The 22,291-nt window shown below is 42.5% G+C and overlaps 1 protein-coding gene across 4 annotated transcripts in view; it reads left to right on the forward strand.

Annotated features, from left to right (window-relative positions):
* The window catches only part of CFAP20DC (CFAP20 domain containing), a 147,128-nt gene that overhangs the window by 112,098 nt on the left and 12,739 nt on the right, over window positions 1–22,291 (forward strand). The gene's annotated exons all lie outside the window — the stretch shown is intronic.

The following is a 22,291-nucleotide window of genomic DNA, read 5'->3' on the forward strand; positions in this document are numbered from 1 at the left end:
AATCACTGATCCAGCCTTCCATGTATTTTTGGACTAGAACTCCATTCAGCATGCATGGCCCAGGGTCAGGGATGATGGGAGTTGTAGCGCAAAACACACCAAGGGCACCAGGTTGGGGACAGCTTACTGGTGCCATGCTGATTTTATTGTAATTATTTGTGTGGTTTTAATAGATTCACACACACACACACACACACAGAGAGAGAGAGAGAGAGAGAGAGAGAGAGAGAGAGAGAGATACCAATGTTTCATTACTTTTTAAATAGTGTTTTTCTATGTTTTAATGGTTTTTATTTTTATCTGTAAGCCTTGAGTCCCACTGGGGGGGAGGGGAGTGCGGTATAAATAAATACATAATAATAATCTCTCTCTCTGCTGTTTGGAACTTCTTCGTGTAGATGCCTCAGATCCAGTACTGTTCTGTCAAGTCTTCCACGAACGACTCACACAGTAAACCTTTCTCTTTCATCATCCTCTTCCCAGGGCAGTAGCTACGCCAAGTCTGTTGTAGTAAAAAACACAAAATGGATTATGGTGATGTGGGTGCCAATGTTCCTCTTGGTAGCCAAAACCATGGTGGTCACCATCTTCTCCTGGAAAGCGGTCTCTGTGTGTGACCTAAGTCAAGATGCAGTGTCATACAGAGGAGACTTTGTGAGGGAACTGTGACCGCCAATCATTGGTGGCCAAGAAGGGAGCAGGTGCCACCTACCATAAAAAAAAAAAGGTGAATCGGGTGGCCATCGTCAATAAAGCGAGTTTGCCAAAATGGGTCTTTCATCAGTAGCCACTGGTATGCAAGAACTAAAAATGGCTGTTGCTCCCAGCTTCTTGCAGATGTTAAGAAGCAGGTTCCTCCTATCTGTCTCTTTGGAAATCCAGCACTCTTTCCCACCACTGCTCAGCATCCTTCAATTTGCTGCCTTTCCCTCTTGCTAGGGTTGAGCTGTGCCCTGAGAGGAGGTACTGGGTGAGCCCAGGATCAGCTCCAGGTCACACGTGTTGGTTCGCAAATAGACACCAAGGCTTGCGGCAGCCATTTTCTATCCTTGCAACAGCATGGCGTAGTTAGCATTTGGGGTTAATGTTGAAAAAAGCTGAGGTAAAGTTAATGTTTTTTTCGGGAAATGTTTCCAAAAACAAAGTAATGTTCTGTCACTTTCTATTTAGGAAAGCATTTTTATAAACCTTGGCTCTGCCTGCATCTCGCCAGCTGTCCTAGAATTGAATCAGTGTCATTCCAGGCTCTTCCCAAGTCACCAACTGAAATTCATGCATCTAAAGATCAAACAGCTGTTTTGGGCTGTTCTTCTTGTTGTTTTTTAAGTAACTGCAGAAGCAAGCAAAGATGGAGCATCAATATTTCAGGGCGTTTTGGTCTCTCAGTCAAAGGAAACTTATCGTGTGACCTCCAATGCAAGGCAAATTTCTACAAGTTTTGAGTCTGGCCTATAGAAGTGGACCTATAGAAGAGTCAGAAGGGTCATTTGAAGCTGCCTAGCCCAGCTTGAGCATAGGATCTGCCTTTCAGGATGCAGTTACAGCATCCCTGAGAGATGGTTCTCTTTCTTCTGCTAAAATACCTCCAGCAAAGGGCAGCCCACCAGCTCCCAGACTGACCCATTGTCAAAGAGGTCTTCTTAGTAGGGGAAATGGCTCCCCTGAAATTTCCACCCATTTGCCTAATGGACACATTTTTCAAAAGAAATTTCACTAATACATCACCTTTTTTGTTTGTTGCTTTCACTAATATATGCATTTTATGCACCCCTTGACCCAGTATGTGCTTTTTGTACACGTTACTCGGCTACAGAAAAGCATTGCAAAATTTGGAGAAGTGTGGATTTCAGCTGTGTTTAGCTTCACAGATAGTTCTGTAAAGTGTAAATTAGGTAGGTTCACTTTTAAATGTGAGCTGAAATAAATACCTTCCCCGTCCCTACTATGCACATGCTTTTACAGAGTAATCCAAATGCATCTTGTATCATCGTTTGTGCAGGTTTGCCACCTGAGCAGACGAGAAATAGCACACATTCTCTTGCTAGCATACGGTGGTCTTGAGCAGCAGTTCCTTTGCCCAAAACACAGCCGTTCTTCATCCTTACTCTATCGTTTTTGTCCTGTGATGCTTTCAGATAGCCACATATAATTAGGAAGGAAGAGGGGTCCTGAAAAACAGTCACACCTTTCTTTCATGTTGAAGGGTAATTCACTGCAGAATCTTAAGTGGACAGGAAGCATCAATAATTACACAAACCAGTGTTTTAATTGTTCCCCTTGTAGCAGAATGTATTGTTCACATGCCAGTTGAGCATGGGTGACCTGGTTACAGCTAATGGGGATGCACAGCTTTCCTTGGAGCTTGTTAGGGCAAGAATGTCTGCAGCTGTTTTCTTCTTTGACTGTAGTTAACAGTAGCACATGAGACCCTAGATTGTAACACGCCTGGCTCTTGTTCCAGTTTGCCCTTGCATTAACTTAGCCACGGTGCAGACAGTATTCAGATCTTCGCTGTTTTGTCCCTCTTGTTTACGGTGCTGTATCGGAACACAACAGTTTGCTACCTAAATTATTTAATGTGCCGGGCTCTGAATCAACTTCTTTATTTCTTTTCTGTTTTTGTATGAACCAGTGATTCCTCAATTGAAAGCATGGCCACTGGGACTGCTGTCTTGAATCATAGTGCACATTAGCAACATATCCATCAGACACCCTAGATGGCAAAAAGAGAGAGGCTGGTGCTCTGATTACCAGTTGCTGGAAGATGCAAGGGAGTGGGGAATGCTCTTGTCTTCAGACCATGCTTGTGTGGATTCCCACAAGCATCTGGTTGGCCACTGTGAGAACAGGATGCTGGACTAGATGGGTCACTGGCCTGAGCAAGCAAGCTCTTCTTGTGTTCTTCCGTTGCCTCAACTGTCTGTTGCAGTCACAGCAGTCAGGGTGACGTGCTGCAATTTCAAAAGGGAATATTAAAAATACTGCAAAACATTTCAGAACAGGTACAGCAGATGAGGTTTTGAAAACTACTCAACCCGACAAGCCAGGTGATGGAAGAGGGGGCCAGCTGAATTTCCCAGGGAAAGGAGTTCAATAATCCAGGTATGGCCCTCTCCAGTGTCTCAACCAACCAGGCTTCCCCCACTGTTGTAATGTAGAAAGGAGCTTCTTCTGCATGGGAGGAGATGGTTCATTAGGTATGTTGGACCCAAATCGTAATGGTAATAACCAGCACTTTCATAATATACACATGCAGTAGATGTACTTCAAGAAGGTGGTCTCTGTTGATGTATCAAGGCTAGTTGATGTTCAACTTTCCAGGGTCAGGTGGGGGGATTGGAATTCCCCCAGTTGCATATGTAGTCAGTATTAGCACTAATCAGACTGTTTGAAGTGCATTGCAGTTGTCTGAAATTTCCCTACAAACCCTGTGTCTTGACTTAAATATTACACCTAGCAACTCTCTTTAGAGCACTTTTTTCCTATGGTGTACAAAGGACCAAATAAAACATTTCCTAATGTTTACTATCTTCTTAAGAGTTCTTGCCAAAACGAGGTCCCTTAAAAACATTGTACAGCAAATATATAAGTAAGCATTTATTTATATTTCACGAGAGCCTCACCTACAATCTGAGCTGAGAAATCAACACTACTGGGGGGTGGGGAGTGATAAAGATTTAATAGCAGAACAGCTCAAGGTTGAATGTGTACATTAAAAAAAATGAATTCAGCTATACCAAAAAGGCATATTCATTTTTATGATTCATTAGATGAGTGAGGTCATATAACTTCATTAATCATATGCAACAGCCTACACGATGTTATGAAGTATCAGAGAATGATCTTGCAAATGCCAAAATAAGCGAGCAGCAATAATGTATCACAAAATGTACTTTACTTTTATATTGGGCTTGTTCACTAATTCACAAAATTCAATAATTTGCAACAGGGCTGTACAACCATTAATCTGAATTAGTACTGTTCCACTGTATTCATCAGCCCAGCTCATGCATCAAAAGAAGTAGGATAATAAAGAAGATAGTGGATCAGAATTGTCTCTAATAGTTTGGAGACTTTGTCATCTGAGTAATTTATATGGCATGGGGGAGAAGGATATCATACCCTTTGGCATATCCACACTAAAGTCTTGTATTGGTTTATTTCTTCTTCTTCTTGGGAAACTTTGAGAATTATAGGGAGATCCTTAATCCCCTTTCCTAACAGATTTACTAAATTAAAACTAAACTATTATTCTTACTATGTTATGATGGACACCTTCATAGCTAAAGAAGTATAAAACCAATGTAGGCATGTAATTTATTTACACCAGTCTTTATTTAAATAAGCCCACAAAAGCTGCTAGCCTGACTTCTTCTTCTATATACAACTAACTTGCTAATAGGCTAGTACTTGCCATAGTAGCCTTCAGTGACCAGCATGGATACACAACCCTTTCCATTCCAATAGAAATGGCTGCTTCCTGTGTTGAGTTGGCACATTAACTTTGTTCACAAACTGGGGGGGGGGGCATAGTGGTAGACAAAAGTATGTCCTTGGTACCATTTGTGAAAGCAACATCAGTTTGTGCTCTGTGTGGGTTCATACCCAAATTCGTCTGGTGCAGAAAACAAAACAAAACAGGAATTTAATGTTTAAAAAACTACATCTGAGCAGCATTCTAGCTACACTGAAGTTATTAGACACTGGACACTTGAGGAATAGGTAGTTTATGTTGCTTCCTCTCTAGCCAGCTATAAGAAGCTGCTCTCTGATATGAATGTGATGTATTCAAAACATTTATTTAACATAAGTCATTGCATAAGTCGTGTTATGAAATGCAAAAAAATACCATGGAAAGCCATTTAAACATATTTTGAAAGAGAAGGGGAGAGAAAAGGAATGGTAAACTGAAAACAGTGGATCCCTGTTTTCAAGTGAGTTTGAAAACAGATTTCCCATGGAAGCAGGCCCTAATGATTGGGCTCCCTACTCCAAAGTTACTTCAAAATTTGTAAAGAGTCCAGAGGAACTCTTAGCTTTTCCGGAAATATGGTTAATCTACTGGTGTCAACCTCCCCTAGCGGATTATAGCCACAGAAAAAGTGTTGTGCTAGAGGTGCTAGAGAGCTCACTTCCAGTGCCCACCTAAAGGAACATATTCGCTGGAACACTTTGTAGAGCCTTTGACACACACACACACACACAAGTTCCTTAACAGATAGAGATACGGTAATGGTTGTCTATAAGTTTGAAAACAACTGCTTTTCCAATAGCTTAGGCTAGCTGTAAGTGTTTCCAGTGACTTCATTTCCAAAGGTCATTGCAATAGGGTTTTTTACTTATAGAATATCCCCCCAAAAGGGTGAATCCAGATTAAATGGGGGGGGGAATCCAGTTGCTATTTTGATGCCAATGACATATTATGGATGCTGCAAAGAACTTGGCATGGATGAGGAACACCTTTTTCTATCCTGTTAACGAATGCATGAAACCGACTCTGATCGTACTTGAGAGTAGTCCTGAAACTTCAGTCTGTTGATTCACTACAATCAAGGGAGCAGTCATGCTTTATTTTATTTTATTTATTAAATTTGTGTACTGTCCTCCACAGCATAAAAATACAAAATAAAAACACAAAACTCATTTAACTCATGTGGAAATCAGGCCTATGCTGCAGGGCAGTAGTTCTTAAACCTTTTTCAGATTCCCCCACCAGGGAACCCTCAATATATGCATTCCATAAGACTGTGTGGCCTTTCCCATCAAGTACTTGTCTGGCTTGTTGGGTCTCACTCCTGCCGTGAATGAACTGAGAGTACAGTCTCTAGCACATTCTGCTTTAGGTTTTGACAGTAAAATCAGCACTGATAAATAAATAAAGGCAATGAGCACGTGTGAGTTACTAGAATGACTAGTGCTGTACAGAAGGCAGAAGTTCTGCAAGCTGCATATAGCTGATCTGATTATGCTAACATAAGATATTGTTCTATTGACTCTGTTGTCCATTGATTTTGCTTGTTTTCCTAGCCCCTTGTTCTCTAGTCATCCATTAAGAATAAATGGGTGGCAATCTATAGTACAAGGCAGCAGAAGGCTCTCAGGCTCAGACCCGCAAGAGAGAAAGCAAGCTTTGTTAAACGTGAGGCAGCTGGTTATTAGAAGACAGCTTCAGGTGTTTTATGAATTGCTGAAGCATTCAAACATAATTCCTAAAATGAATGGTTTGCTTGTGCTCAGCTTTTCACTAAAAAAAAGAGAGAGAGAGTGAAAGAGAAAAGAAACAGCTAATTGACACTTTGTTAAATGTGTGGGCATATGAAGCAGCAGACAAGCAAATCTAGGGCCTGACAGCTCATAACTGATACGCTTCATTATCGCCTGTTTGACTGAGATGAAATGAGAATATGGAGGAATCTTGCCGAGTATCTCCTTTCCCCTGTGCAAGTTCTTTAATGCAATTTTTATATAGCTAATAAGCTGATAAACACATGAATCAAAGTTTGCAAAAGGGACAGGACAGGGGTTTTGTTGTTGCTGCTGCTGCTGCTTTTGTTAAATTAGGTAATAAAACATGGGGCTGTTTTTTCTTCATTGGCACCATTTATATTGTCACCAAGCTAATGCTGCAATATAGTTATAAAATATCCGTATACATAAAATCACACTTTAAATCCTCAGTCCAAAGCCTCCACAATGAACACGGGATGGGAACCCCAGTAGCAAGCATCAATGAAAGAATTCACGAGTCTACAGTTAGTTCAGTTGGTTAGAGCGTGGTGGTGATAATGCCGAGGTCGTGGGTTCGATCCCCTTACGGGTCACCTGCACATTCCTGCATTGCAGGGGTTGGACTAGATGATCCTCAGGGTCCCTTCCAACTCTACAGTTCTATGATTCTTCAACTTCCATAACTGTTAGTGGGGGAAATGTACTTCTGCCTGCAAGTCTTACTGAACTACAGCCATAGGGCAATTCTGTGCCACAAGCTTCTTTTGGTTGAAGCCAGTTTAGGACTGAATCCTGACTAAGTTAGCTACAGATAATTCCCATTGGTTTCATATTAGGAAATTAGATCTAAGTCATGATTGTACTATGCATTTCACTGGAGCTTAAGTAACTTGGCCTAGAAACAACACATCATTTTCTTCAAAGGATCCTGAAAATTGTGGTGCAACGAGGATGCTGAGAGATCTTTGACAGTGGTTCCCAGCCTCATCACATAACACCTCCAAGTAACATGTTAAATCTGTAGTGCAGCTATTGTTACACCTCACCCCAATCTCCGCCGAGCTGCTGCCTGAGATTCCAGGGGTCCCAGGCACTTACCCAGGGTTGTGTTGGAAAGATTGAAGCACACTGAAGGCTGATGTCTTTAAGAAATATGGTCCACTAACCTATTTTTATACCTGGAAGTCTGCAGTGGAGGGGGTACAGAACATTATATCCCTAGAGTGTCTCTCATCACCCCTTTCATAGCTTCAGCAAGCTTGGGACCAAAGCAGTATACTTTTCACCAACAGTAGCCTTGGCAACCCCAGTTTTGCAAAGACCCAAGGACCCATTTTTGATGTGCTAGTGACCAGCAATCAGCACATTTGTCTGTTAATGGCTTATCCGCAGCTAGCTATGTGAGCTGGCTGTGCTAATAATCCTAAACTATAATGCAACAGCACTTGACATAGTTTTAACCAAACTTTGCTTGACTCATGAATGTATGAGTTTGCTCAAATTCTAACCCTTTATCTAGGGGTTACAGAGAATCTGCCCCCTCCCAAACTTATAGCAATATATTTCCAGTAACAAATTGCACAGAAGACACAATGAGAATTGTATGGTCATAGTTGAGGAATGCATAGACAGCGTGTATACTCCCCCTCTCTTTAAAATAACAATGACCTACCAATTTTGCCTTCTCATGAGGGGATACACACATCTGTTTGTAATAAGCTTGTAAAATGAGTCTTTAGACTGAAAAATATTCCACCCTCCTTCCCCTGCCAAATAGGGCCAACCAGCTCACAGAAGGGCAAGACAAAAAGTTGTTGAGATGGCCATCTAACAGAGTGTCACAAGTTCTCCCACCCCACACTGATACCCCTTAGGCTTTTTCCCAAGTAGACCTAGTGCCTCATGATGTAGTTCATCCATGCTGGCATGCAGTAGTGTGCACTCAAGCTGCATGATGCAGAAGCATCAAAGCAACCCATGAACCAGTCTACAATTAACCCACCCCTCTGCAGCCTTGATATATGAGCCCCAGTATATGTTCTTAGAGCATATGGTGCAGATGTCTTGCTGAAGGTAACTTCTATGGTCAGTGCTTTCTGCTGGTAACCCCATGCCTTCAGTGGTGGGGAAAGGTGGTGTATACATTTATTAAATACTAGTAAGAAGTCTGCAGCTCCCATTTCGCTTTGCTATTTGCAAGTAGCAGTGTATATTTAGAGGGCTGATTATCAGTGCATAAGGACCAGCTCTCACATTATTTAATCCTGCTGAACCGTACTGGAAGTATTTCCAGAAGACTGTGGTGAACCACATGGGGAGTGTCTATAACACAGAGAATGTTTTCTTTTTGTTCCGTAACACCACCAGCGCCCCCCAAAAGAAAAGCATCCCCCTAACTTCCAGCCCTACCAATTAAAATTTCCCTCCTACTGGTTAATCAGCTAAAGTTGTAGTTGATGAATCTACCAATTAAACTGATGAACATGATTGTGTCCCCGACCGCGTCGGAGCTGATGTCAGGTGCTGTGCAAGTTCTCAGTGTGGTATTTGATTTGTGATGGCCGTTTCACACATGCGAGTGATCGTTTGGTGCCTCAGTTATCAGGAGGTGTTCATTCACTGTTTGATGTCCCTGTGGAATATTCCTCTTCAGTTATCTGGGCTGCATGCATCCAATTCCTTCAAAGTACAAAAACAGCCCCTCGCGAATTCAAAGGGATTTTAGGGCTAAACGGTCTGAGGGTTGTGGTTTCAAGCTATTAAAAATGCTGGACGTGAAGAAATCTTTGCTTAGATTAACAGCACTTGAAATTTAGTTGGCTGGACTTTCTGAAGTGCTGCAGAAAGAGGCAGGAGCAAGGATTGTGACACTGTGTATTTGCTTGCGATTTTCTAAATCTCAGTGCTAGCAAAAAAAAGAAAGAGAGAGAGTTTCCTGTAAGGCGCATACAGTAAATGAAGATATTATGTATTAGGGATGGAATGAATCTGTCACTTTGACGGATTGTGAGGCAAAGAACAGATTAACAGATTACTCATAGTCAGAATGCAGCTTACTGTGAAAAATGTGCAGGAAATGATAAGTGTTGGTTTGTGCTGATTTAATGATATTTTAACACTACAATAACACTCTAGAAGAGTAATATAATGTCATTCTCGCCTCGCATTTTTAAATCATCAACACGTTGCAAGTTTTGACCTTAAAATAATTTTAAACAATATATGTCCCCCTACAAAAATGCAAACTTTTAATGCAATTTAAAGCCCTGGGAAAGGTGTTTACATATTACAATTGTGTAGTCCCCTCCACACACTTTTGTTTGGTTTCCGTGAATTTACTGTTCCCCATGCAGATAGGTAACAACATTTTTTAATATAATTTTCCTTTTTTTTCCATATACGTCTTGTCATTCATTATAGGATTCTGTTTGTTTAGACTTGGGCATGGGTGCAGTTAAGCAGCTCTCTGAATTAGGAACTTATTGTGAAGCATTATTCAGTTTTATTTCACCTTTTGATGTAAGCGATTGTGGGAGCAATCTTATACACAATAAGATGGCATAAAGTAAGCCGGAATAAAGTGTGCCAGATCCAGACTCCTTTCAGGAGCAGAGCTACTGCTGGATGGACCAGCCTAAGCCTCACAGAGAGAAAACAAGCCTTTAAAGAGAGTTTGAGTTACACCACCCTTTTTATTGGCTTAATATACACTGGGTTGCCAGGTCACATAGCGAAGCTGGATGGGTTTTGGACCTTGCATGGCAGGTCCTGACCCCACCACACCCCTTTATCAGGGCTCTGTGGTTATTTGAGGTGGTTAAGCCCGTGTAGCCTAGCTGTGCCAGGAACCTCCCAGCTGAGCTGGGGGTCTGCTGTAGCCTAAACTGCTCATCCCAGCATATCTTGCTATAGGGTTTGTTTTTCCCCTGTAAGGCTATTTTAAAAACAAAAGCACTGCTTTCAGTGTTAGATGCTTTCAGGCACAGGGCGCATGCAGTCCAAGAGAGCTCCATGTACTCCAAAATGCAAGTCGAATCCTGAGATAAAAGGTAAGTTTCTGTCCTTCATGCCTATGGAAAGTAGCTTTAAAAGATGGCTGCAACAGGTACCTACAAATAAGAAGGCAAATATAAAAGAAGCTGAGTGCGATCCTTTCTTTCAGCTAAGGGACAAGTAACTTTATCTTTCAAGAGATTGCATCAAATGGGAGTTGGATATGCTTCTGCATACAGACCACCTTACGCCCGGCATGCTAACAGTTTATAAATTTGTGGGTTACATTTATTGTTGATAAAGTTATCTGTCCTGGGTGTAAGCTATAGGTACCATTAGCATATGGTGGCAACCTGAAATGTCATTTCCGATTTCTCTGTCCAGATGCATTTGATGAAATGGGCCCCGGCCCATGAAAGCTTGTGCCTCATTAGATTTCAGCACATCGGTAGAGCCCAGTTGCAAAAAGGCCCACTAGTCCAGCACTCTGTTCCTACAGTGGCCAGGCAGATACCTATGAGAATCCTACATGCAGGACACTCTTCCACTCATGGTCCCCAGCAACTGATATTGAGGGGCATGCATTTCTCTAGTCCTTAAGTTGACACAAGACTCCTTGTTGGTCTTACACAGGTACAGCATGTCATCCTGAAACTCAGAATTCTAAGGAAGCATTTCTGGAAGCTGGTAGGGACTATTCCAGAATACAAGGGTTTTATCAAGACTAATGAGCTAGAAACTCTCTTTATTCCTTCCTGTTAATAATTTTTAGGCATAAAGGTAAAGGTAAAGGTACCCCTGCCCGTACGGGCCAGTCTTGACAGACTCTGGGGTTGTGCGCCCATCTCACTTAAGAGGCCAGGGGCCAGCACTGTCCGGAGACACTTCCGGGTCACGTGGCCAGCGTGACATCGCTGCTCTGGCAAGCCAGAGCCGCACACGGAAACGCCGTTTACCTTCCCGCTGGTAAGCGGTCCCTATTTATCTACTTGCACCTGGAGGTGCTTTCGAACTGCTAGGTTGGCAGGCGCTGGGACTGAGCAGCGGGAGCGCACCCCGCCGCAGGGATTCGAACCGCCGACCTTTCGATCGGCAAGTCCTAGGCGCTGAGGCTTTAACCCACAGCGCCACCTGCGTCCCCTTTATTTTAGGCATATGGGCTACCAACTTTATGCATAGTTTTTTTAAATATCAACGCCCTACTCCAGAGCCCTGGGTGTGTTCCAGTGCACGTATGGATTTTCTGCACCATCAGATTTCTCCGTTCACTTCAATGAAGAGGGCAGCTCTTTATACTCAAAGGATGCACATGTGTAGCTGTGCCCGCTTTTGAACTGAACAAAGGTTTCGTGAACTGGGTACATGCTAGAGGCACAATACCTGCAGCAAAGTTTCATTCCTGTCAATGGGAAATAGGTTTTCTCCTTATTGCCTGCGTGCACAGAAAGGAAGATGACAGTTCTGCAAATTATGAAGACTATTAGCAAGACAGGGAAGGTTGTTTGTTTTACAAAAAGAAACCCAAGAGCAAACTTTAAATGTTCATTTATCATATGCTCCAAGGCTCCTTTAAAACTATGTGTTTTTAATACCTAGGTCACCTTGTATTGATTTATATATGGTACCTAGTTGATCAATGCTAATATACCTTAATTAGAATATACAAACAGATGTGCAGCTTTAGAGTCCTTTATCATGTCTGAACAGTTGCATATAAATGTTGAACTTGACACCACAGATTCTATTATGCATATTAACCTCATATGATGGGTTGCTCCAGAATCAATTAATGTTCTGGTGAATAAAGACTGCTATCACTATCTATCTAATTTCCCACACTCATAACTCTCTGTCTGTCTGTTAGTCCAACTCCTCCTAACATTACCAGCTGTAAAAGTGAAGTCTGGGAAGGAAAAGTGTGTCATATGCTGTTCTGGGGAGGGGGGTTTCTGTCCTGTCACCTGGGGAACAGCACCCAATATGTTCCTTCTGTTGGAAGAAATCACATCAAGGCTGTTTATGCAGACATCTCTCTCTGTTATCAGCAGTCATTTATCCAAACCTTTCCCTCGGTCTGGACCAATTTGCACAACTGGAAATCTCTTTAAGGATGGTAATAGCGGGAAAGAAGAACCTGTGGCCCTCCAGATGAGGTTGAACTCCCATCATACCCAATCTGTATGACCAAGAGTCATGAATTATGGGATTTGTAATCCGGCAGCATCTAGAGGGCCACAGGTTTCCTGTCACTGGCCTTTAGCTTAGTAAGGGAATAGAGACACGAGCCAATGCAGATAATTGGCAGAAGCAAAGAGCAGGAGGGAAGAGGTGATGGAGGTGTTAGGTTTCTGTTATGCCACTGTGCAGTTCTTGGAGTCACAAGACTCTGTTGACATTCCACACTGTTGGAAGTCTCACAGGAGACGGGAGATGGATTTTGAAGTTACTGGTTTCCTGTTTCTCTGTTCTGTTGTTTTCTGTCTCTCACAGAGAGCAGACACATATTCTTTTCTGTCTTGCGTAGTTAGAAATAAAGTAGCAATGTAGCACATATTTCTGGCTCCTTCTGCTGCTGTCTGAGTACTCTGCGCAATGGAGAGCTCATTCAAAGGCTTAGGTCGTTAATCACCGTTGGAGGAGAGCCTGGATGGGGTTCAGAAGGTACAGCATATGGAGTAGCCATTACAGCTCGGTCGTACGGAGGCTCCAACAGGAGGAAGCCGGTGTAGAGGAAAGAAAACCCAGCAGAAAGGAAGCTGGAGCAGGATGGTCTGGGATCTAGGAAAGGAGGAGGAACCAAGAGAAAGCAAATGGGGACGCTGAGTGCCTGAGGTATTATGAACCAATGGACAGTAGAAAGAAGCAAGAGATCTAACGTTGGACTGGAAGAAGCAAGAAGACTAAGAGAGCAGAGGGAGAGAAAAACGGGTCTAAGGAATGGAAAGTTGGGCAAAAGCCAATTAGATACAAGAAAGGGATGGGAACTTCCTAATCCCCATGAACCATAGCTCATCGTTATTATCACATTTCCAGCAGGTATGCTTCCATCCAGCCCAAATCTGCTTTTAAATGCATTTGATGATTGCCCCAAGTGAACTGGCATCTGTTGATTTCATTGGGGAAGCCACCAGTCGCAGGGATGTCCCAGCACCATGTCGTGACTGTGTTCATGCGCAGTGGGCCCCAGCATCACACCACATCAAGTCATCACCCTGTAGAATGTGTTGGTGGTCTCTGCACGCTCAACAAAATCTGCAAGGCATTCCAAGCTCCATTTTGGAACGCTCCACAAGAATGTGTATGTACAAGTATGTCTAGTGTAGAAGGAGGTTCAGCCTGACAAAGGTAGCTCTTCCCCACATACTGCATCCCTTTTTCTATGTAGCCAGCTCATAACTTTACGTCCTAATCCCTTCAGTGGAGATTCTTTGGTGATCACTCGTAGCCGAGTAAGATTGTCTTCCATGAGCACGGTTTTAACAATGAGTCTGTAAGTGATTGTGGAGGCCAGTTCTGGATCCACAAGTCCTTCCACAGTGGGGACATTGGTTTCCGGGCGGGAGTTGATCATGGTATGGATTTGCCAAGCGTGCCTTCCTCTTAGCACGTTTGAGTGTCTTCAAAGCCCATGACACCTTTGGTAAAGGCTGTTCTCCAATTAGAGCGCTCGCAGGCCAGTGTTTCCCAATTGTCAGTGTTTATACTACATTTTTTAAAAATTGCCTTGAGACAGTCTTTAAACCTCTTTTGTTGACCACCAGCATTACACTTTCCATTTTTAAGTTCGGAATAGAGTAGTTGCTTTGGAAGACGATCGTCAGGCATCCGCACAACATGACCAGTCCAGCGAAGTTGATGTTACCTAAACAGTGAATCCAGCCTCAAGTGAACTTAACTTTGACTCCTTATAAAACGACCCTCTCTGTTCTTTAGGCAATGTCAATCCCAATGTCACACAGGCTCCTGCATTTAACTTCTGTTATCAGGAAACCCATAGATAGCTCCTTTTGCATGTTGATTATATTGATTTTGCTTGAGGCTCTGATAACATAATGAGAGTGTGTCTCTAATTAAACAAAATCCTTGATTAGGATTGGGAGGGGGTTTTTTTGCTGTTTTGAGAAGATAAAACTGGCTCCCTTTTTTAAAGAAGCAAAGTATTTTCTTCAGTCAGTGTAGGAAACATGTTAGATTGTCACATGTTGATTGCCACGGGTTGCAAGTGCACACGCAGGCAAGTATGCTGTTTGTCATACAGAAATGCTTTCCGTGTAAGAAGTCTGCCTTGGTTGAAACAGGCCCAGGAATAAATTATGTTTGATGTATTACAGTATTTTAATATTTTTTTTGAAGCCACCCAGTGTGGCTGGGGAAGCCCAGCCAGATGGGGGGTATAAATAAATAAATTATTATTATTATTATTATTATTATTATTAAGACCGGTGGCAATGCCCACTGGGCTACAAGCCTGACACCTGAGATCGTACACAATATGTTCTCTTATCTTCCTCCAGGAATCAGGATTGGGCCAGCTGGTGGGGGGTGGGGTGCAGGGCATGGAGATAGCTCAGTGGTAGAACACATGCATTAGATACCAGTTTCAGTCCCTGGAATTTCCAGGTATTGTTGACAAAGCCCCCGCCCTGTCTGAAACCCTGCAGAGCCACTGCCACTCACCCAAAGCACATAATTGCTGAGACAGATTGACTAAGCAGTGGTGTCCAAACTTTTTTCAAAGAGGGCCAAATTTGATGAAGTGAAGGGCTGTGATGGATGACCAAGGAGCCAACCTTTTTTAGGATTGACGTTGTTGAGGGTTTTTAAGGATTTTACCCCAGGAAATAAACTGCCAGAATTAGGCCCCCAAAACAGACTTTGGGCATGCCTGGACTAATTTTTAAGTTGTGTGCCCCCACCTTTCACTGTCTCTCCCCTGCACACATGCACGTTCTGAAGCACTTGCTAGAAAGCTGTTGCAACTTAAGAGGCAGTGTGCCTAACACTTGTCTTGGCTGCCAGAATAGAGCATCTGTCAATGTTTCCATGATAAACCGGCTTTTTCCGTGGTTTATCCATCAACTGCAGATCTTTGCTGAAACTCGGCAGATAAGATCTCGGCGCAGATGTGTGTGCATGTGTGTTTTGCTTTGTTTTGTTTTGTTGTTTTTTGGTTTTTTGTTAACCAATTTTAAAGAGAGTTTTGCCATTCTTTTTTAAAAAATGCATTGGGAGAAAGAATGGTAAAAGGGTGCGTTTTTCTGTGTAATAGGCTGATGGCATCATTATCCAGGAGAGCCTGTCTTGTGCAAGCCCCACTGAAAGGGATGTACCTTACCCAGTATCACCATGTGTGTTCTTGTGCACATCGTTTACATTCTTGATTGGATTTGTGCAAGAGAAATTCCTGGTGGATTCTACCCTTAAACTTTAAAGCAAGATGGGCAGCAAAGGACTGTATCGGAAATCCATCTCAAGCTAGGTGGCCTTACCTTACTACAGATTTTATGTGCTTGTAGTTGACATAATTAGCATTTGCTTTCCATGACTGTAGTTCACACCAAACAATGCTTGATGACACATTACCATACTCCTATTTAGAATTATAACCCTCAGATACGATGCAGGTGAACCAGCCCTTTGAAATGTTGAGATCATTAGAGTTGAAATGCATAATAAAGCCAGGTTTCTTGTGATATTTCCAATCTTGCACGACTTCATAGCTACCATAATGTCAAATCTATCTCTATAGTCATATGGTCTGGTAGCATTTATTTTATTTTATTTTAAAGCTGAGGTTTTCAAAGTTTAAAAAAGGCTCAGAGCTCCTTGGAGAGCACGCACATTGTGCCCTGTCTAGATGGCAGCTTTTGATTAATGTCTTTTATCTTCAAAGATAAATATGTTGTTCATTATTTTATTTTAATTTTTTTAAGTTGGTAGTGATTCACAGTTACGATAACTTTTGGTAAAACTTGCAAGCGCAAATTGAACGGCTCCAAAAATATCTCTCTATTTTGTGACCCTGCAGGCATATATAGAGGAAGTGACGTATAATTGCTTACCTGTTGTGGGTTTTCAAGAATGTGATTTGGTAGATGGGGGAAAATTATTGTTGTTTCCCCTGTTTTTGTTCTGTATTTGTGGATATGGGCAAATAATGGCCCATATGCAGGGTTTCTGGGGTGGGGGGTGGGGAGTTTGGGATTTAAAAAAGCAACCTTATCAGGGAGATAGTAGTACAAATTGTTAAGCAGAATGGAGGTAGAGGAGGCGTAGCAGACTGGGTTTGAGGTAGGCAGAAAGAAGCATTACCTGTCATGCAGATAATTAGAATCATTTTTAAATGTTCAAAGCACTTTCTTCACCTGTACACATACTGTGAGCTCTTCAAATCCTTCCAGCATCCACCTCTCTGTTCTAAGAACCCCCTAGGCATGTCTGTCCCGATTCCCACTGACAGGGAAGGATTTATTTTATTGCCCACGTTAAACGAACAATTAATTGCTGGAATTCATTGCCACAAGATGGGATGATGGCTGCTCGCTTAGATGCCTGTAAAAAGGCCAATTAGAGAAATCCATGGGAAAAGTATCTTGTCAGTGGTTATTAGTTATGAGGGTTAGGCAGAATCTCCAGATTCGGAGGCAACAGCCGCAAAGGGCTGTTGTCTTCATGCCCTCTGTGTGGATTTCCCTGAGGCAACTGGTTGGCCAGTTTGGGGAACAGGATGCTAGGTTAGAGGGGCCTTTGGTCTGATCCAACAGGCCTCCTCTGATGGCAATATGCTGTGTTAAAGAAGAAGCGGAATAATCATATTAAGTTTCAAGTTTGCCTGGACAAAGTAGACCCATGAAGTGTGTAGCGTAGCCGTTATATGCAGTAGATGTTTGCAGCTATTCATATTTAGTGTCTTCTGTTAATATAGTCACTAATTGTACCCAGCACTAACCATCCTCAAACACCTCTGTCAGGTATTGCTGCTCACTTAGAAGTACCTACATACTGATTGACATTTCCTTATTATTATTATTATTATTATTATTATTATTATTATTATATCATCATCATCATCATCATCATTATCATTATCATTATTATACCCTGCCCATCTGGCTGGGTTTCTCCAGCCACTCTGAGCGGCTTACAGCACATAAAAATTTGTAAAATATTAGACATTTAAAAATTTCTGATACATTGACACAATGTTTCAATGAGTACTTTTACTATGTAAATAACTTTGTCCTTTTTTATTATTTCTTTGTTTCTTATCTGTTACTTCTTTATTTTTTTCTTTCTTTATAAATTTTCTTTTTTATATAATTTTCTTTTTTTTCTATCTGTTAAGAGATGTTTGTATAGACATGTAAATTTTTTAATCAATAAAGAATTATTTTTTAAAAAAATAATTCCCGATAACAGGGTTGCCTTCAGATGTCTTCTAAAAGTCTGGTAGATGTTTATTTCCTTGTATCTGAAGGGAGGGCGTTCCACGGGGTGAGCGCCACTACTGAGAAGGCCCTCTGCAAACTCATAACAGCTACAGGCACCGTCTGGGAAAGCTTGTGTGCACACAGCTACTTCTTATTCTCATAACTGATTGACCGTTTAGGGTCTGAGAAGAGTATAGTACTGAGTAATAAGGAAAGGGAAGCAGTTCACGTTTATTGTGGCACATACTGAAATTATGAAAAATTCAATAAACACCCTTCCCAAAATCCACAATGGAAGTTTGTGGGATTTCCACATCAGCAGTTTTGTTTGCTGAGGCAGAATATTAGAGTGGGTTCCCTCTCCCCCCCCCCCATCTTGGCTGAGAAGGAGCAGGTATTTGTCCTTAGATTCACCCCAGATTGTGTGTATACACCAGCAGCAGATGATGTGGAAGCAACATCCGGTTGCACTAGCGCAAAGGAGCCAACGGAGTGATGGCAAGCCAATGGCAGGTTTTATCTGCCACAGCGTTTTCGATGGCTGCCAAGATTTTCTGCAGGGAGCAAATCTTATCGGGAATCAGCATAGCTTGCCGGAAAGCAGAATAAGCACCATATCTTTCTTTTTTAAAAAAACACAAAACTGTAAGATATCATTCTGTAAATACGAGATATCTCCATATTGTTTTTTTTTTAAAATAATTTTTATTCATTTTTCAAACACATAATAAAAACAAAGCACAAAACAAAAAGTCAAAACACAAAACAAAAACATACAAAACATTTAAACAAATATAACTTCAAAATTGTATTTTCATACACCTTCTTTCCTTCGACTTCCCCATACCTCCCCGTCCCTGCATCCTTGTTTTATGATTCTTTAGCAACCCTTTGGTCGATTTATCCTGATTCCCTTTCATTAAATTTCCTTTAGTTTTTTAGTTACAGCTGTAATTCTCTGTTTCTTACCCCTTGACATCTTAGCATTCCTCAATTTTACAACAGTTTTTAAGGTATATTTTAAATTTCTTCCAGTCCTCTTCCACTGTCTCCTTCCCCTGGTCACGGATTCTGCCCGTCATCTCAGCCAGTCCCATAAAGTCCATCACCTTTGTTTGCCATTCTTCCAGAGTAGGTAGTTCTTGCATCTTCCAATACTTCGCCAGTAGAATTCTTGCTGCTGTGGTAGCATACATAAAGAAAATCCTATCCTTCTTTAACACCAATTGGCCTACCATGCCCAAGAGAAAAGCCTCTGGTTTCTTAGGAAAAGTCCACTTAAGGACTTTCTTAATTTCATTGTAGATCATTTCCCAAAAAGCTTTAATCTTCGGGCAGGTCCACCAAAGGTGATAAAAAGTACCTTCAGTCTCATTACATTTCCAGAGATATCTCCATATTGAGTCAGACCATGGAGAAGGGCCACAGCAAAAATGCTGCAGCACATGCATTGCATGCATGATTCTCTAGTTAGGGCTGGGAAAGATTCCCTGTCTGAAAGCATGGGAAGACACAGTAGGGTTGGAGTCAACAGGACTCTGTTAGATGTAGCACTGGTCTTACTTGGCATAAGGCAGCTTCCTATGTTCCTGTGTGATGGCAATCTAGGGTCACACTATCAATAAACCTCAGGTGTAACACTGCACAATCATGTAACCACCCGGGAGGTGAAAACAGATGTTCATCATCTCCTGTAGACATTTGTGTAGGCAAAGACTAAAGAATGGCAAGTCCACAGAGTTTGCTGTTTGGCAGGTAAAGGTAAAGGTAAAGGTACCCCTGCCCGTACGGGCCAGTCTTGACAGACTCTGGGGTTGTGCGCCCATCTCACTTAAGAGGCCAGGGGCCAGCGCTGTCCGGAGACACTTCCGGGTCACGTGGCCAGCGTGACATCGCTGCTCTGGCCAGAGCCAGAGCCAGAGCCGCACATGGAAACGCCATTTACCTTCCCGCTGGTAAGCGGTCCCTATTTATCTACTTTCACCCGGAGGTGCTTTCGAACTGCTAGGTTGGCAGGCGCTGGGACCGAGCAGCGGGAGCACACCCCGCCGCAGGGATTCGAACCGCCGACCTTTCGATCGGCAAGCCCTAGGCGCTGAGGCTTTAACCCACAGCGCCACCTGCGTCCCGTTTGGCAGGTAGGGGGTCACAAACTCTGTGAGTCATCTCCTGCTGGTGGAAAAATGATAGTATTGGGGCAGGGGGAGACCTAACACTGAGAGACCTACATTGGCTCCCAGTACGTTTCCGAGCACAATTCAAAGTGTTGGTGCTGACCTTCAAAGCCCTAAATGGCCTCGGCCCAGTATACCTGAAGGAACATCTCTACCCCCATCGTTCTGCCTGGACACTGAGGTCCAGCTCCGAGGGCCTTCTGGCGGTTCCCTCACTGCAAGAAGTGAAGTTACAGGGAACCAGGCAGGGGGCCTTCTCGGTAGTGGCGCCTGCCCTGTGGAACGCCCTCCCATCGGATGTCAAAGAAATAAGCAAAGACATCTGAAGGCAGCCCTGTTTAGGGAAATTTTTAATGTTTAATACTGTATTGTGTTTTTAATATTTGATTGAGAGCCACCCAGAGTGGCTGGGGAAACCCAGCCAGATGGGCGAGGTATAAATAATAAATTATTATTACATACAGCCCCATTTTTAGGCCAAAGAATATCAAGGTCTTTGTTGCACCCTCCATCCATCACTCTTTAAGAAAAGCACAAGCGCTCCTAGTAAAGACCAATTTAAAGTTTCACACAGCCCCTATCCCCACATTGTGTCAAACTTTATCCTGCGAGAAGAGAAATATCCATGACATGGAAGGGCTGTGAAGTTGGTGGTTGTAATGTAAATTTCACCATATCAGAAAGTGTAGCATTTACTTCATTATATTAAAATAACAACATATGAACATGTGAAGTTGCCTTAAACAGAGACAGACCATTTCACCAACCAACCCAGTGCTGTCTACTCTGACTGACAATGGCTTTCCAGGGCCTCAGGGACATCTCTCTCTGTCTCTCTCATATAACTGCTGCCTCAGTACTTTTTAACTAGACTAGGCATTGGACTGTTTACTTTCTATGTACAAAGTGTGATATATGTCACTGAGCTATGGCCCTTCCACAAATGTAATAAATTTGTGATCCATGTAAAATAATTGGATTGGGGGATTTTTCCTTCTTATAAGAAATTATGGGCAAAGGACACTCATAATGTTGTTTACTGCTGTAGACAATTCATTTACAAAAGGAAATGAGTGACAAGCCTGTGTATAGATTGGGGAGGGCGGGGTGAGGAGCTGGGATGAGGGAAAGGAAGTACTGTTGAGGTTACAGGAGCTAGGCAGGTAATACTCAAAGAGCTTTAAGTCCAAGGAAGGCAAGGCAAATCCATGGGGCCAGCCCTACCATTAGGCAGAATGGGGCAGGCAGCAAATGCTAAAGGTGAGGAAAGCATAACTGAGCGCATGGAGGACACATCTGTGCATACCAGATAGCCTCCGTTACACCTTTTAACTTAGTCTGCACATGTAGGGAACAAGTAGAAGACTGTGCATCATTGCCAGTGTTGAAGTAGCATTCCTCTCCCTTCTGTACATGGGATGGGGAAGAATCACTCCTTTGTCCTCCGCCTCAGGCACGAAAATGTCTTGGTCTGGCCCTGAAATTCTATAAACTTTCAGGAGTGTCGACAATTTCAAAAAGCCTGAGAAGCAGTGACTTAATATGGAACTTTCTGCAGAACAAATTTCCCAAAGTAGATCAGGTCTAATAAGGTAATAAGCAAACAGTATGTGGAATTGTGGATTAACCAACCCAAACTCCCTTCTTAATTATAGGTCTCCCCAACAAATCTTGTGATTTACTGGAGCAAAACGCTGCCTCTGCAGCCATTTCCTAGAGGAGCCATTATCTGTGGTTCTCTCTGTGCAGCTAGGAGAATGGCGGTGGATTACTTAACTGTTGTGGTGATTACAAGAAGTTTGAGTTAAACTCCCCTCACATTTTTTTTCCTTTTTTAAAAAAGAAAAACCAGCCTATAATCTCCAAAAGGGAGCCAGATGGGGAGGAGGGTACATCAACCTCTTGTATCCACCTTTTGTATTTCTTCCCCCAATGTTTTATCATCCCCCCCCCCCCCGGTACCTTTCCACCAATGAGGCCAAAACAGCTTGAAGGGGCCTGTGTTCACTGAGGAAACCACCACAGTAGAAACAATAAGATGGCCCTTGTTGGTCGTCCTTCAAAGTCCTATCCCCTGGGTAGCTGCTTTAGTGTTTTGTTCTGGCTTTTTATAAGGAAAGAAAGCATACATGCGCTGGATTATGGAGAAAGCTAGAGAGTTCCAGAAAGACATCTACTTCTGCTTCATTAACTATGCAAAAGCCTTTGACTGTGTCTACCACAGCAAACTATGGCAAGTTCTTAAAGAAGTGGGAGTGCCTGATCACCTCATCTGTTTCCTGAGAAGTCTCTATGTGGGATAAGAAGCTACAGTTAGAACTGGATATGGAACAACTGATTGGTTCAAAATTGGGAAAGGGGTACGACAAGGCTGTATATTGTCTCCCTCCCTGCTTATTTAACTTATATGCAGAATTCATCATGCGAAAGGCTGGACGGGATGAATCCCAAACCAGAATTAAGATT

This window comes from Podarcis cretensis (genome assembly GCF_951804945.1).
Source record: "Podarcis cretensis genome assembly, chromosome: 2".
NCBI lineage: Eukaryota > Metazoa > Chordata > Lepidosauria > Squamata > Lacertidae > Podarcis > Podarcis cretensis.